The sequence below is a fragment of the Columba livia genome, chromosome 4, assembly GCF_036013475.1.
Source record: "Columba livia isolate bColLiv1 breed racing homer chromosome 4, bColLiv1.pat.W.v2, whole genome shotgun sequence".
Lineage (NCBI taxonomy): Eukaryota > Metazoa > Chordata > Aves > Columbiformes > Columbidae > Columba > Columba livia.
Window position 1 is genome coordinate 40,302,360 of NC_088605.1, and position 15,791 is coordinate 40,318,150.

The 15,791-nt window shown below is 37.7% G+C and overlaps 1 protein-coding gene across 4 annotated transcripts in view; it reads right to left on the reverse strand.

The window, feature by feature from the left end:
• Positions 1-15,791, reverse strand: part of CLCN3 (chloride voltage-gated channel 3) — a 72,920-nt gene that overhangs the window by 41,042 nt on the left and 16,087 nt on the right. The gene's annotated exons all lie outside the window — the stretch shown is intronic.

Here is a 15,791-nt window from a genome sequence, read left to right on the forward strand (position 1 = left end):
GTAACTTTATTTACTCAAACATCAAAATTACTACGACTGAGGAAGAACAAAAGAAACTGCTGTCCTGTTTTTGGCTGGGATAGAGTTAATTTTCTTCCTAGGAGCTGCTATAGTGCTGTGGTTTGGATTTAGTATGAAAAGAACATTGATAATACACTGGTGTTTTAGTTGCACGGTTGTCAAGGACTTCTCAGCTTCTCAGGCCCTGCCAGATGCACAAGGAGCTGGGAGGGGGCACAGCCAGGACAGCTGACCCCATCTGCCTGAAGGGATATTCCACACCGGATGATGTCAGGCTCAGTGTATATTTGGGGGGAAGAGAATGAGGGGGGCATCCGGAGTGACGGCATTTGTCTTCACAGGTAACCTTAAAATGTGACGGAGCCCAGCTGCCCTGGAGATGGCTGAACACCTGCCTGCCCATGAGAAGTAGTGAACGAATCCCTTGTTTTGCTTTGCTTGCATGTGCAGCTTCTGCTTTACCTGTTGAACTGCCTTGATCTCAACCCACAAGTTTTCTCACTTTTCTGACTCTCTCCCCCATCCTGCTGGGGGAGTGAATGAGTGGCTGCGTGGTTCTTAGTTGCCAGGTTAAACCACAACACATGCTAGAAGCCAAGCACTGCTCCACAGAGTGAGCTTGCCCTGCTTTCACCTCCACCACCCCATTCACATTGTAGAACTTTGAGTTCTACAGAAGTGAATGTCAGATATGAACATATGCACTCCAAAACATAAAAGCAAGAATTAATTACATCTTTAATTAGAATGGTCTGGTATCTCCATTTTTTTGGTGGTAATTGTCGTGGTATTATAACCACATAATATCCATATTCATATTAAAAAGTTTGGGGGAGAGCAAATGTAATAAACACATGTCCATACTTAACTTCGCATCACTCTACACATTGATAAAATGCTCCAAGTCTCTTAAAGGTCTCAGACACAAAATAAGCAACAACTCACATGAATGCTACACAAGGCGTTCATGTGATACATCACCAAACAGTGACTGTTACAGCTTTGTCAAAGCCCAAGCACTACAAGTAACCGGTATCTAAAGACACGAAATCTTGAACTGACTACATAATTGCTTGCTTTTGAAACAGATTACTATATATTGTATCCATATATTAATTTACTGTATGATCTCGTACTGGTCTTACCTTGCAATTATTGGTAAGAATATTTTTTACATGAGATTTCCATAGTTAGTTCACTTGTAATGAAATACTTAAGTACGTATATTTTTTTTCTCTTCAGCACATAAAATTATTGTTCCATGAGATATTATTCTCAGTCATTTAAAGTATTCTGTTTCAGTAAAATGTGTCATACATTAACTACACTATCACTTAAGTTGCAGAGATTCATTTTTGTGAAAATACATAACAGTGAAAAATGCTCTCAAGAGCTGAAAATGGATATGCTAGTTAGACATACCGCCTCAGTATAACACTAATATATCTTGTACATGTGTATGTATACACACAAACACATGATGCAACTGAGGGGTCCCAGTGAAATTAGCAAGACCTTTAATGCTTAGCAAAGCTGAGAACAATGCATGCTTGCAGCACCAAGGCCCAGCTTCAGTTTCATTCACACAGGACATAAGGAACAAAATTAATTTTATTATGTATGCTTTTTTACCTCTGCAAGTGTGACAGACAGACAACTACTTTAGTTTTCAAACGCATTGGTTTCTTAGATAATTTTCCAAGTATGTTCTTAAGGAAGTGATTTATTTTGTAAGACAATGTCAGTGTTACAACCTATGTACTGTAAATGATCTTTTTGAACATAGGACAAAGAAATATTAAATTTACTTTACAGACCTGTCAATATATTAAATCTTTAAAATGTTGCTACAATACAAATGTTGAAAAAATGCTGCTCGCTCTCTACATGGAAAAAACAAATGAGAATGAAGGGGAAAAAAAAAGATAATACAGCAAAATATATTTTAAAACCTTAAAGACTATCTTATCTCTAAGATGAAGCGAAGCCTTGAACCACAGATACTCAGTTTTAAAATACTGGTGTCTTCTACTGAGTTAAAACAGACACCTGCATTTGCTGTCATCTATACAACAAAATGCTTTCTGAAGAGTGGCTTCCTACAATCACCTTTTCAACAAGAGCAACTGAATCTTTACAATCTTTAATATCCAAAAGTGGTGTGACTTTCACAGCCATTATGCATTCTCACCAGATATTTTTGACTGTTGAAAAATAAACCGAAGCACCTCTGAACTTCAAATTATCCTCATTACTGCTCCATTAAGTAGAAGTAAAACAGAAATCCCTGAGCATTCTCAGCTCCTTACCTCAACAGCGCCTGGAAAGAGTCTGTAATCTTATTGTAAGGCTCTAAATAAAAAGTCATTCACAGCAGGAAGAAATACAACAACAATCTTTGTAACCTGAAGAAAGAATTATTACAGAATGAACTGTTAGTGCATTTATTTTATGTTGATAATAGAAGACTTCATATTTTATATAATATGAAATAAAGGATATAAAGGACTTAACAGAGTCTGGAAGATCATCGCTAGTTTAAGAGTTTGATGTGGTTACCAAAGGCCTGGAATGTCTCAGAATGGCTAATAAAAATCAGTTACAGCAAATAAATGGCTAATTTATTGGCCTAAACTTGTTCACTGTACTAAGGCACATGGAAAAATTTCTACATATTTCTAATATTCAGTCCAAGTTTGAAAAGATAAAGGGTATAACTAGATGGAGGGCATTTTTCATAAACTTTAGATAAATATAGAAAATAAATGGCACCAAGTCTGCAGTGTAAATCAGATACAACTTCTCATTTGCTACATAGTATTTCAAGTCTACCTAATTTTAATTGCAGCAGCTCTACCAAGGTCACTTGCAGACTGGCTGCCAAATACAGTCCTTTCTTTGTCTACTCTTAAAAAGCAGAAGAGTCATTTTCCCTTCTCAGTTACCAGCAGCTTGTGTTCTCATTGTTCATAACCACTACTACTGTGTGTCTTCCCTTTCCTATAATACAATGAAAAGTGTGGGGTTTTTAAGCAAGAGAAAGATTCCATGCATGCTAACCTGACCAAGTTAAGCCAGTCTTTTTTAATATTTAAAAGTCTACAATTTCATCTTTCCAAATTACTCTTTTTCTAACTGGTTTGAAATAGTGTCTGACTGGTAATTTTATATTCGGAACAGAATGTCAATTATTTTTGTTGTGAAGTTCAATAAATTCCAACACTGTAGTTAGTGAAATAGCGTCTCTAGCTAACTAAGTACTTGGGGCATTAGGGAGTACCCAATATTATGAACACTTGTTGCAAGGCCTAAACTTAGTTTTACAAGAGCCTTATTTTTCAATGACTGAGAACCCTTTAAAATGGCCAATTCAGTACACAGAACAGCTTATATGTAAACAGCAGGTTAGTACAGCAGCTTCCTTTTAAGATTTCATCACAGTAATTACAGACTAAGGCCTCAATCCCAGAAATTCTCCATGTCCAAGTAACTTCACACATCTGAGTGCTCCCATTGTTCTCAGCTGGCACACGCTGTGGTTAACCCTTCCTTAGATGCATTTATCTTTGCAGAAAAGGGTTCTAAGTCCATTGTTCTATAAATATCACAATGTATATGGATGACACACCTTTAATGAATACTGAGAATGAAGAAAGATATCTTAATCCTCCCTCCACACCTCTTCCCTTTTAGGGAGAGAGAAGAAACACATTAAAATATCTGAAAATACAAAAACAAGTGAAAGGTTAGACAAATCAGACGCACCCAGGTAAAGGTGTTTTGTGGTGACAAAACAAGGCCAGTGAAAAGAAGAGCAGTGTCACAGAGCCATGACAGCCTGCTTACTGGAGGTTGGATGGAGGACCTTAATTCCAAAGCACTACTCCACCCTTTCATATTAAAAGGTAAACTAGGTTAGAGAGAGACAACCAGATATCTTGTTATATATAAACCAAACATAATCTCTCAATTCCCTCAAATACTTGGTTTATTTTGGTGATAGAATATGTAATTTCATTGCATCAGATCATGAAAATTAAAAAATCATGTCTTTTATAAAACTCCAAATGTAAGACTGAGGAAGCTGAATGATTTCATTAAAGTAACAAGAGATGCCAAAAATATGTCTGATAATGACAAAAGTTAGTGTGACTGATGCAGAACATTTTGGTGACTCTTCACTGTCATTTTCTTTCCTATTATTATTCAAAACTAAAGCCTTTCCTTCAGCAGAGCCAGGATGTAATTTTCTCTTGAAAAATGCTACATAATAGAGCACTCCTCAAAGCCGCTGCCATCTCCAACCATTTAACTCGTACACATTCTAAACTGAAGGCTGGGCATGAAAGCATCCATTTACAACAGGCTACCCAAAAAAATACACTAAATGTCTTAAAACCTACTGTGTCCCATTTCTCTTCCTTCCATTCCTTTTCTTTCCAGCTTTATTACCCTGTCTTTTTTCCAATTTCTTCTTTTCTCAATCTATGAGGCCTAATTAAAACCAGGTCTAATCCCTCTACCAGCTTGACTTATTATACTTAATGTGCTTCAGTTTACTGATCTTACAGCCCCTTCAGTATAACTTTTGTTCATCCTGCATAGAATCATACAGCTTTTTTGTTGTTGTTTTTGTTTGTTTGTTTGTTTGTTTTTTTCAAACACGCTTCTCTCAGTTCTGGTACCCAGACACAGTCCAGAATGAAATAACTCAAAGATGTGATTAAAACAAAGAAAAAGAGAGAAAAAAAATAAACTTCCGTTAGTTCAGTTATTCATAGCTTCAAATTAATACACAGTAAAATTATATTAATCTTAAATTAAAGAGTCCCAAACTTCATTCATTCATTCATTAGCATTATATAGAACTCCATGCTTGATCACAGTGGTGGCAGCAAAAGGCTTCCAGCTCTGTATCAAGCTAATGCTGTGATACACAGAAGGCTCCATTAAGGTGTTTCCATTGCCACCTCATCAAAGGCCTCACTGAGGCAGATAGACAACAACATGAAAAATTTTAGACCAAATGTAAAAGCAGAAGAAAAAATTATAACATGCTGTTGAGTAGTTCAAGGCAGATGGGGTTTATATAAAACAGGAGTCAAAAAGCCCAGAGCAATGTGCTCAGCAGCGATACACAATAATATTTCCTCTATTTGTGTTTTATTATACAGAAAAAAAACCCAGCTTCTAAATCACTGGGGTTTTTTCAATATAATTTGTTTCCCACAAATTAGTTCCTTAATTTTGCTTACAATCATTTCACCCAGCAGAGAACACTTGATTCCAGGATCTAACCTAATAAGCTTGTGTCTTCACTGGCCAACCACATGTTCCTCAGTTATGCTTCTACAGTATTGTGTAACTTCCAAGGGTGCTTTGATTCACTGTCCAGACACGGAAGATGAAGATGGTAATTTAAGTCAAACTCAACCAGCAAACAGAATGCCGTAGAACAGGTCATATAGCTATAAGCACATTGTGTAATCAATTTTGAGACTGACTTCCCCCCAGGGTAGCTGAACCTTCACTGTGAATCAGTGAAATATGAATAAAGGTTCCCTACTGCCATGTAAAACTTTAGGACAGGAAAAGAAAAAAAAATAAACAGAAAAAAGGGGAAATAATGAAATCATGATGCAACATGACCAAAATAAAGTGGAAAAAACCGTGTTTGGTCCCTAAAGACTGTTTTGACACCTCAGCCCAAAACACTTAAAGCAAGACTACTCTCTTCAATTGTCTTTTCACTTCTTTCTGGGCTTGTCCATCATACTACTTCATCTATAGCCAAACAACACTGGAAGAAAACCCTTTACATCAAAAAACTACATATAGCTATCAGCTGTAATTGGTTAGCTTTATACTGACATTAAAAATATCTAATTCTACTGTACTAATAATGCAATAAGGACTTTGAAAGAAAAACAGACTATGTTCTGCAAACAAGTTGCTTTCTCTGATTCTGTAGGTACCTCTTAACTACTTTCTACCATTTTTCTGTTCTTTACAGGGTAGGCTTTTCCTAAGAAAAAGTCCTACTGCATTTTTACCTTTGCAGACGTGTCCTTTCCTCACAACTCCAATATGCTAAAACCGTAATTATAACGCATCAACAAAACAATTTTGCTTTCTTAGGAGGAAGCAATCCTGGCTTACTTAGCAGCTTTCCTAAAGTTTACTTCTCCCTTTTCTAGGACTAGCCAAAGTTCTGCTACCAAGATCATTTGGTTTCCCCCCTTACGTAAATGCATTTAAGGAAATAGGCTTTACCTGTTAGATTTCCCTTATTCAGTTTTAGGGTTATTTTTGCCACTATTTCCAACTTACACTGGGATGAAATTACAGCACCAACATATATTCCTCTCTAGATGTACCATATATATTAAGCTTACTTCTTGTCTTCAAGAATATTACATCTTCTCCATACATACATAAACTGTGTGAACATAGTGCCAACAGCAATTTTGCATGTTGTTAATACATAATGCTATTCTATGCCAGGCATATTTGAATTCCATGAAACTATGAGCTCAATACTTAGTAGTGGTCAAAATAAGACTTGCTACTTCATGACATGGTATTTCCATGACATACCAAACGCTATGTGAAGTTCTGTTCCCTCCTGTAAGTTACAGATAACAGAAAAGGTTCAGAAAGGGGCACTAAAAAGGATTCAATGCATGGGATAGCTGCAAGGTCCAACTGAGCAAACAAGAAGTCCTTAGTCTAGAAAAGAGACAACTGAGGGAAAGAAATAAGCAGCAATGGAAATAACATTCTTGACGTCTATTCTAATGAAAGAGCTCTTAAGATGGTTATTGGTTTGCAGGATCAAGAAAACAACAAATGACAAGGGCAAGGACAACAAGAAATTTTTGTTAATGACTATACGTTGTATACAGGTATAGCAAAACATAAGCTATAAACAGTTTGATGCCTCACACTAGTAATTAACAAATTTACCTACTAACTGATTTGCTATAATTAAATTACTGCTTTGATGCAGTTCTTTTTGGTGAGAAACTTGGGTTTTTAAACCGTGATTCTTCCCTTTCTCCACTGAGAAGCCTTCCACAGCTACAGCACCATGCTGTCCATGTGCTGACCGCCATTAGTTTCTACCTGCATATGGCCAATGCATTACAGGCCTTATTGGAGTATGTGTATTGGGCAAGACAACCAAGACACCCTAGTTTCACGTCACCCTGTCCTAGTTTCATAGCAAACCTTTTTGTACCAACAGCAGTTTCATTTCAACAAGCTAATAATAACCTCTTAACCCCCTATGTATCAGCAGAAAGAGTTTTCACAGCTGCAATATCAAGAAAAAAAAAAGAGCATTTATGCTGTACGAGGGTGAGGGACAAAGAAGTCCATGTGTCAGTCCATGCTACTGCATAGGCCAGTGTCAGCCTAGGCAAGACTGGCAGTTATAGCTCTTCTTAGCAGTATTTATACCTGGATTGAGGTTCACAATAAATAAAGTAGTTCTTCACATAAAGCATAGCTAAGCTGTTAGAGCTTCCCAAAGGATGGTGTGGGTGCTAAGGACCATGAAAAAGGAATCCACTGATGAAGACTAAAACTCTAAAACCTACCACTCAGCTGAGAGGGGCCCTCAGCCATTGAAAACCACTGTAAAAGTACTCAGATGAACTTCCGTAGGCGCTAACTTTTGACTCTCGTCAGAGACAGGATGCAGAGCTGGGTGGATTTGTGATTTCACCCCATAAAGCTGTTCTTGCATTTCAGGAACATCACAATATCCTCTTCCAGAAGAACATTTCTGTTCATTCCGAGCAGATGAAATGCTTTCACTTCAAAATTTATTTCTTAGCTGGTAAGCAAGAATATTCTCAAAGTTAAAAAGCAAGAGTGCAGCCTGACATTGATTTGGTCAAAATCCTATCTGCCTCCTTTGGCTGACTTGAGAGTACAAATCAAAGGCAAAGTGAATAAATGAAACATTATTATTAATGTTGTGATTACAATTATTTATTTAGTACTTAAAGACTTTATGGTCATATTAGACTATTGCATGCTTCAGACTCTTGTTCCTACATATCTGTCATCACATTTCCTCAGCTTTCACTCCTTCTCCTTACACTATTCACAGAGCATGCCTGGGAGGAGGACACACATCTGATAGCACTCTACCCGGCTGTCAAGTCAGAAATAACTGCCTCAGCAGCATCTGTTAACAAAGCCAGTGTGCTGTGAGCACTTCAGTAGAGCTGCAGAAGGAAAACAAGATTATATAATATCTGAAAGACAGAAAGAATGAATTACTAGTATTATGATTTATCTTCTTCCAGCGTAACAGGCTAGAAATGCATATGCTTGTGTGTTTTGGAAGATGATGAAACCTAGCTTTGCAAATACAACTTTGGCAAGGAAGACTGACAAGACTATTCAAGGACTGTAGGGAGGGTTAAGTTCTAAAACCAATACAATTCTCATATCCTATAAAGAAGTCTTCAAAGAACTGACCTTGGCATCTGTGAGAAATTCATTACTAGAACTTTACATACACACACTGCCATAATTTCCATCCCTTAGGAAGTCTCGTGCCACACCAATCCAATTCTAAAGGCACAGACTAACACTCTAAACACTGTCACAGGTTGTTCAACTAAAATAACATCAAGTGATTTTTCATTTTGGACAATAATTACGTTAAAAAACAAAAATCAAACAAAAAAACCAAACCAACAAACAAAAAAAACCACACACACAAACAACAGATCAGAGTTCAAGAAAATCACCGTCACGATAAACACGTAAGATGCAAAAGAAATTTCAAACACCTGCAATTCATTCAATAATGACATCCAGTAACTACAGAGAAAACATTTTTTTGAACCTTAACCTAATAATCTTCCAGTCAATTTTTTCATTTTCTGCCAGAAGTTTGAAATCCTTGACAGAATAACTTTGTTAATTAGCCCAGTTATCCATGTAAACATAATGTATAACAACCTGTGTTCCAGACAGATGGACAAAATTACCTTCATGCATTACTAATAAGTTTAAAAAAAAAAAAAAAAAGAAACATTGTTCTGTACTGTCAGATATCTTGTGTTCACCTGCATTAGTAGCATGGAGCACAGGCAAAATGTCTACAATTCTAACCACAATCCAAAAGAAAAAAGTAAATGATAACCAGTTACTGACAATTTAACTACTCACAATAAACTAGCTGTGCCTCATGCTTGCTGTTGTAATCACAGCAAGTCATCTCATGCTTCAATTTGTATGACATAATTTGAAAGCAAATACATTCCCTGCACAAGAAGAACAATGAGCCCTTTAATGCAAATATTGCTAACTTGGAAAACAGGTTGTATGTAACTTAGGAAAGAGATATGTCAAACTGTCATAAGGACTGTTCGGTCATGTCAGTTTTATACTACATTCACGGAAAACACAAACAATGCCAATGGTGCAAAATGACACTGAAGAGCCTTCTTTATATCAGCCATGGACAAGAGGAAGTACACCTGTTAACGCAACTTTCACGCATAAAAAATATAACAGGAACTGGAGTTCTTTAGGCAGCAAATAAGTTATTTTATTCTTTTCTTTGCATTCTTTCTTTTCTTTATAAACTGCAATATTTAAATACAAACAAGCAAACATGAAAAGACGTTCACAAGTTGTTGGAAAACATAATTATGTCTAGATCTTGCTTGAACAATTAACCTCTGATGTGGTATAAATTTCTGGATTGTATAGAAGAACCTGCACTTGCTGAAAATTACATTCTATTCCTCAAATAATGCCATAACATTAGTTTACTATATCACATTTTTTATATTGGTCTTTAGGGTGTTGGAAATTAATCATTTTAGTCTCACTTTAGGCAAAGGACTCCAACTCATGGGTAAGGACAGTATAGGAGAGCTGCAGTGTTTTACACCATGACCTGTTGGCATATTCTTTTTTTCAGTGGTGCTGCTATCACAGTGGGGAGATAGTAGCGGCTGTAGCAGCAGCTTTTGAATTACCAATTTACAGGTTGTCATATTAAGGTTAACTTTTGCCAATTTTCTGTTAACACCATATGCCAGACTGTAAACTGTCTCCACACTGAAGTCAAATATAAGCAACCAAGCTCCTTCAACTGCAGCAGGAATCACTATAACTATTGAGAAGAACACGAAGCTCATTCAGGACTCAGACTCCCACAGACAGATCAAAATACCTTGAGACGTAAACACCAGTGAGATCATTTGTTTGCAAAGCATTTTTCCTGCAAATAAGGTTTAATCATCTGATTTCAGTCAGTGCCTTGAAAAATGTGCAGTCTGACAACATTACAGAAATCTACCTTCTGCTAAACTTGCCCTGCACTTAAATTAAAAAAAAAAAAAAAAAGAAAACTGATGCAGTCCCCTCTTACATCATCTAAACAACTCTCAATTTTGAGTACAATTATGGAGACCTCTCCGTTTCACCTTGCTAGCTGGCTAACCCTGGGTCATAAAAGGTAAAAGTCTGAACTTTGGAAGAGACTTGTTATACCCTTCAAACCCAGCCAGCAGCCAGAAATTGTGTCTCTCTCAAACTTCAGAGACAGGCAAGGCAGGCCAATGTTGAGAGAAAAAGAATAGATCAGACATTTCATCTTCTCATTCACATCCCCCAGTTAAAATATGAATCTGATAATATATTTCAATTTAGATTTCACTTCTGTTCAGAAATAATTCTTTTTTTTCCCCTATTAAAGTGATGGAAAACAATGAACTATTCTCTAAACAGTATAGATCTCTTCCTATAACATTTAAAGCAGTATATATTAGCTTGTATGACTTCATTATTAAATAATTTATAGCTTCTCAACGGTAAGTGTAATGTGTTTAAATTGACCTTGCAAGAAACAGAGTATACAGTCTAAAAATAAATACAGAAAGTCATGATGAAAATGATCTCTGCAGATTGCATCCATGGAAGTACATTACATGTACAAGCATTAGTTAAGACATCCTCCCTACAAAAAGGCAGATACTTCTGTTATCAGCATAATGTCACTGTAATTCTCATTACACAGCAGTTTATCAAGGAAAACCACTAACTTCAGAACTACACTAACTTCAGAACTACAAAGAAATTAGCAACAAAAGAAATTAAGCAACAAAAACAAGTTTTGACCCAAGTTGACAGACAGTATCCCTTCTAGGCAGGGCTTTGGTGCAAGCCATCCAAGCCTTCGCATGCATAGCAATTTAATCATTTAGCATGTTAAAACACACTACAATCAAAGAATTTACAATTTCACTATACCTACTTGTTTTCCATAATGCTATCACTAAAAGTCTAAAATTTATGCAAAGAAAACAGCTACTGGGCAGCATAACAGACATATTATATTCTACATATATGCTATAATTACTATACATTCATATTTATGTAATACTACATCTTCACAGTTTCTGTATTCTTATCAGATGACACAGTGAAGGATTAGGTAAAATACATGGTCTCAGATGGCGGTAAAGAGAAACAAGATCATTGTACTGCATTGTTTTTAACATAATGGTTAATAATCATCCAAATTGCAGATCAGGTGACACTAAAAAGGCAAATGTCTATCAACGGGAAACAGGAGAGGTGCCTGAGGACTGGAAGAAGGCAAATGTCACTCCAGCCTTCAAAAAGGACAGGAAGGAGGACCCAGGTAACTATAGACCGGTTAGCCTCACCTCCATCCCTGAGAAACTGATGGGACAGCCTATCCTTGATGCCATCTCAAGGCATATCAAGGATAAGGGGGTCATTAGGGGCAGTCAGCATGGCTTCACCAAGGGGAAGTCATGCTTGACCAACCTCATTGACTTTTTTGAGGACATAACAAGGTGGATGGATGATGGCAGGAGGGTAGATGTGGTCTACCTTGACTTCAGTAAGGCATTTGACACAGTTTCCCACAGTATCCTTACAGCTAAACTGAGGGAGTGCAGTCTGGATGATCAGGTAGTGAAATGGACTGTGAACTGGCTGAAGGAAAGAAGCCAGAGAGTCGTGGTCAATGGAGCAGAGACTAGTTGGAGGCCTGTATCTAGTGGAGTGCCTCAAGGGTCAGTACGGGGGCTTGTATTATTCAATATATTCATCAATGATTTGGACAAGGGAATAGAGTGCACTATCAGCAAGTTTGCTGATGACACCAAGCTGGGAGGAGTGGCTGACATGCCAGAAGGCTGTGCTGCCATCCAGCGAGACCTGGACAGGCTGGAGAGTTGGGCAGGGAAAAAATTAATGAAATATAACAAGGGCAAATGTAGAGTCTTGCATCTGGGTAGGAACAACCCCAGGTTCCAGTGTAAGTTGGGGAATGACCTATTAGAGAGCAGTGTAGGGGAAAGGGACCTGGGGGTCTTGGTGGACAGCAGGATGACCATGAGCCAGCACTGTGCCCTTGTGGCCAGGAAGGCCAATGGCATCCTGGGGTGTATTACAAGGGGGGTGGTTAGTAGGTCGAGAGAGGTTCTCCTTCCCCTCTACTCTGCCCTGGTGAGACAACACCTGGAATATTGTGTCCAGTTCTGGGCCCCTCAGTTCAAGAAGGACAGGGAACTGCTAGAGAGTCCAGCACAGGGCAACAAAGATGACTGAGGGAATGGAGCATCTCCCTTATGAGGAAAGGCTGGGGAAGCTGTGTCTCTTTAGCTTGGAGGAGACTGAGGGGTGACCTTATTAATGTCTACAAATATGTAAAGGGTGAGTGTCATGAAGGCTCTTCTCGGTGACAGCCAATGGTAGACAAGGGGTAATGAGTTTAAACTGGAACACAAGAGGTTCCACTTAAATTTGAGAAGAAACTTCTTCTCAGTGAGGGTATCAGAACACTGGAACAGGCTGCCCAGGGGGGTTGTGGAGTCTCCTACTCTGGAGACATTCAAAACCCACCTGGATGCCTTCCTGTGTAGCCTCATCTAGGTGTTCCTGCTCCAGCAGGGGGATTGGACTAGATGATCTTTTGAGGTCCCTTCCAATCCCTAACATTCGGTGAACCACATATTAAAGACACCTAACATTCTAGGTGACTTTCTGAAGACAGGTTCCAGTTAACATTCACTTGTTTAGTCTCATATAAGATTTTCATAAAAGTCTCATAAAAGATTTTCCCAAATAAGACAAGTACCATGTATCACTAGTATTCTTTTCCAATATAATCCAATTTTCACATGCTTTCAATACAAGGCATATTCACCATTGAATAACAGCCTCAGTGGCTTTGTACACCCCGGTTAAGTGCTGAAGTATGAGTGGTAATGTGAATGGTTGCACCATGCCGGCTTCATAGAATCACTGTTCTCGACAGCCAAGGGATTTATCAAGCCTACCGAAATGAGCAGACTTCTTCCATTAACTTACTGCCCTCTGAATGAAGGGGAATGACTACAATTATTTTAGAAATTCCATATTGTTAGTTTTTTTATCTGCATAATACACATGTAGTTTATGGTTCAGTTTTCATTAGCCAAAAAAAAGGAGGAAAAAAAAAAAATTTCTTGATCCTTCATTTTCTCCTCACTGCATGGTCTTGATTTTTAAAACTTTGTAATTTTATATTTCATTACATAAGCTGCACAGTTATGATGAACACTCTATTGTCCATGGCAACTTATTTGGATTGGATAAATTCATGTCTGTGCTCATTTGTAGTTCAAGCTTACATTCTACAGCTATGCAGCTTTCAATTTAACCACTTTATTTCCACCATCACTTTGAGTACAGATACATTATTGCCATTTTGTTCATGTTGCTAAGAAACCAAGCTTCTAAATTCTTCCAGCCCTACAGACCTACAACACAAACTGTATGTTTAAATAGGTCTCCCCATTTTGGCAGGGTTCACCAGCTCAAGTACAGAGCTAGATCTAAGGCCTCTGCATTCACATCATGCTCTGGAGAAGCAAGGGATCTTCCAGCTCCTGGGATGGTTCTGCCCTTCCTCAGGAAGTGGAATAGATTCTATGTGGTGAATTCAGCTGTACTTAGACTCGGCACAACAAAAACAGGTAAGGATAACAGTTTTTAAATAACAATAACACAAAACAAACAAACCAAACAGTTGATGCTAAGTAACAAAGGACTACAAAAAGAGCACATGCAGTCCAGCAAAAAAGTGCTTGTTTGGTCTTGTCAATGAGATTTGCTGACTTAAAAAACACACAAGAAAAACCACCTTACGCATTTGGAGACCTAAGGAACAAGAAACACAGATGTTCACCTCCTGCATGTAAGTTTATTTATAACTTCTTTGGAAGTACGTTCTTACCACCTGGAAATGAAAATTTCCACCAGATTTTGATCTACTGCTATTTGCTACAATTTACTGTACAAGAAAATATTTTGCATGCATAGAGACACATAAATCACCATTCACTTAAACAGTAGTGGTTATTACCATTGCTGCTTCTTACCAAGTGACCAGAATTGTGGCAAGCAGACACACCATTAGCAAAAAATTCAACTCCAGGAAAGAAAATACATTAGTTTTAAGTTCTAATGCACATTCTAATGCTTCAGCATTACGAGAGAGGGGCTGTGGGCACATGCAGCAATTAGCATTGCCTTTGACAGTGCAAACGAAACAACGAACTCATCTGTTTAAACTCAATTTATGCATCTAATTTCACAACAAGGAAGAGGCAGAATGCTGGCTCTGTAAACCACTTCTTTTACTGCAAACTTATTTCCCTGTAAAGCTTGAAGTGATGGCAAGGATTTATCCAAACAATAACCAGAGTAGCTTCAGACTTTCAGTGCAGGTTGCAAATATTACGTTGAACAAGCAAGGCACTCATTTTATTAAAAGTGCCAGATATTCAGAAAAAAAAAATATTACACATGGAAGCCAGCTGTTCACTTAATAATTTCCTAACTACCAAGTGCTTGACTTCATCAGGCTGGTGTTCTCTAAGTAATTTTGCAGAGGGAATTTTCATGTAGATTGAAGGTGTCCTGGCTCTTGACACCTGCATTGGTGTAAGAGTTAAATAACTGCACATTCAAGGGAGATGTAATTAGATGGAAGGAATACAGATGAGAAGGATGCTTATAACGATACAACACAACTATCTAGTAAAATGCCAGCATCCAATTGCTAAGTGCGGCAAAGGGAAGATGTATGAAGGAAGAGACTCTGCATGGACAGAAGACAACTAAATGTTAACGGGGGAGGAAAGGATGGTAAAAAAAGAAAAGCCATGAGACTGACTTTGCTTTTAAACAAACTAAGAGGAAGTTACAAGAGTATATATTTAATCAAGTTTACTATCTTAAGCAGAAATTACTTTCCCTTCTTCTGCTCCCCTCTTTGACCATTGCTAAGAGAATGTTAACACTTTCACTCAATTAACTGCTTATAAATTAAAAAATGTGAGGAAGGAAGAGCTTCCCAGTTCTTTCTTGTTTGTATTACTTCAGTGTGTTTCTCAGTGCTCACAATAACAAGCTTTCTTTGCAACATTTCACCTAGTCAAAAGTTCAAATCATATGGTGTTTTCTGCTACTTCTAACACCCCTGCTTAGGAGGTTTATGCCTCTCTGAATCAAGCAGAAACAGATTTATCTCTAGCAGTGATGATTAAAAAGAGACTGTTAATTTCTGCCTCAAAGAAATATTGAAGACAGTAAGACTTCCAAAATCCTGCTGCAGCAAAGACAGACCAGATAGCTGCAGAATAGCCAGCCTTCCCCTACTTGACAGCAAACTTGCCAATTGCCAGAAATAAGTTAATATCTGCCTGGTATCAGAA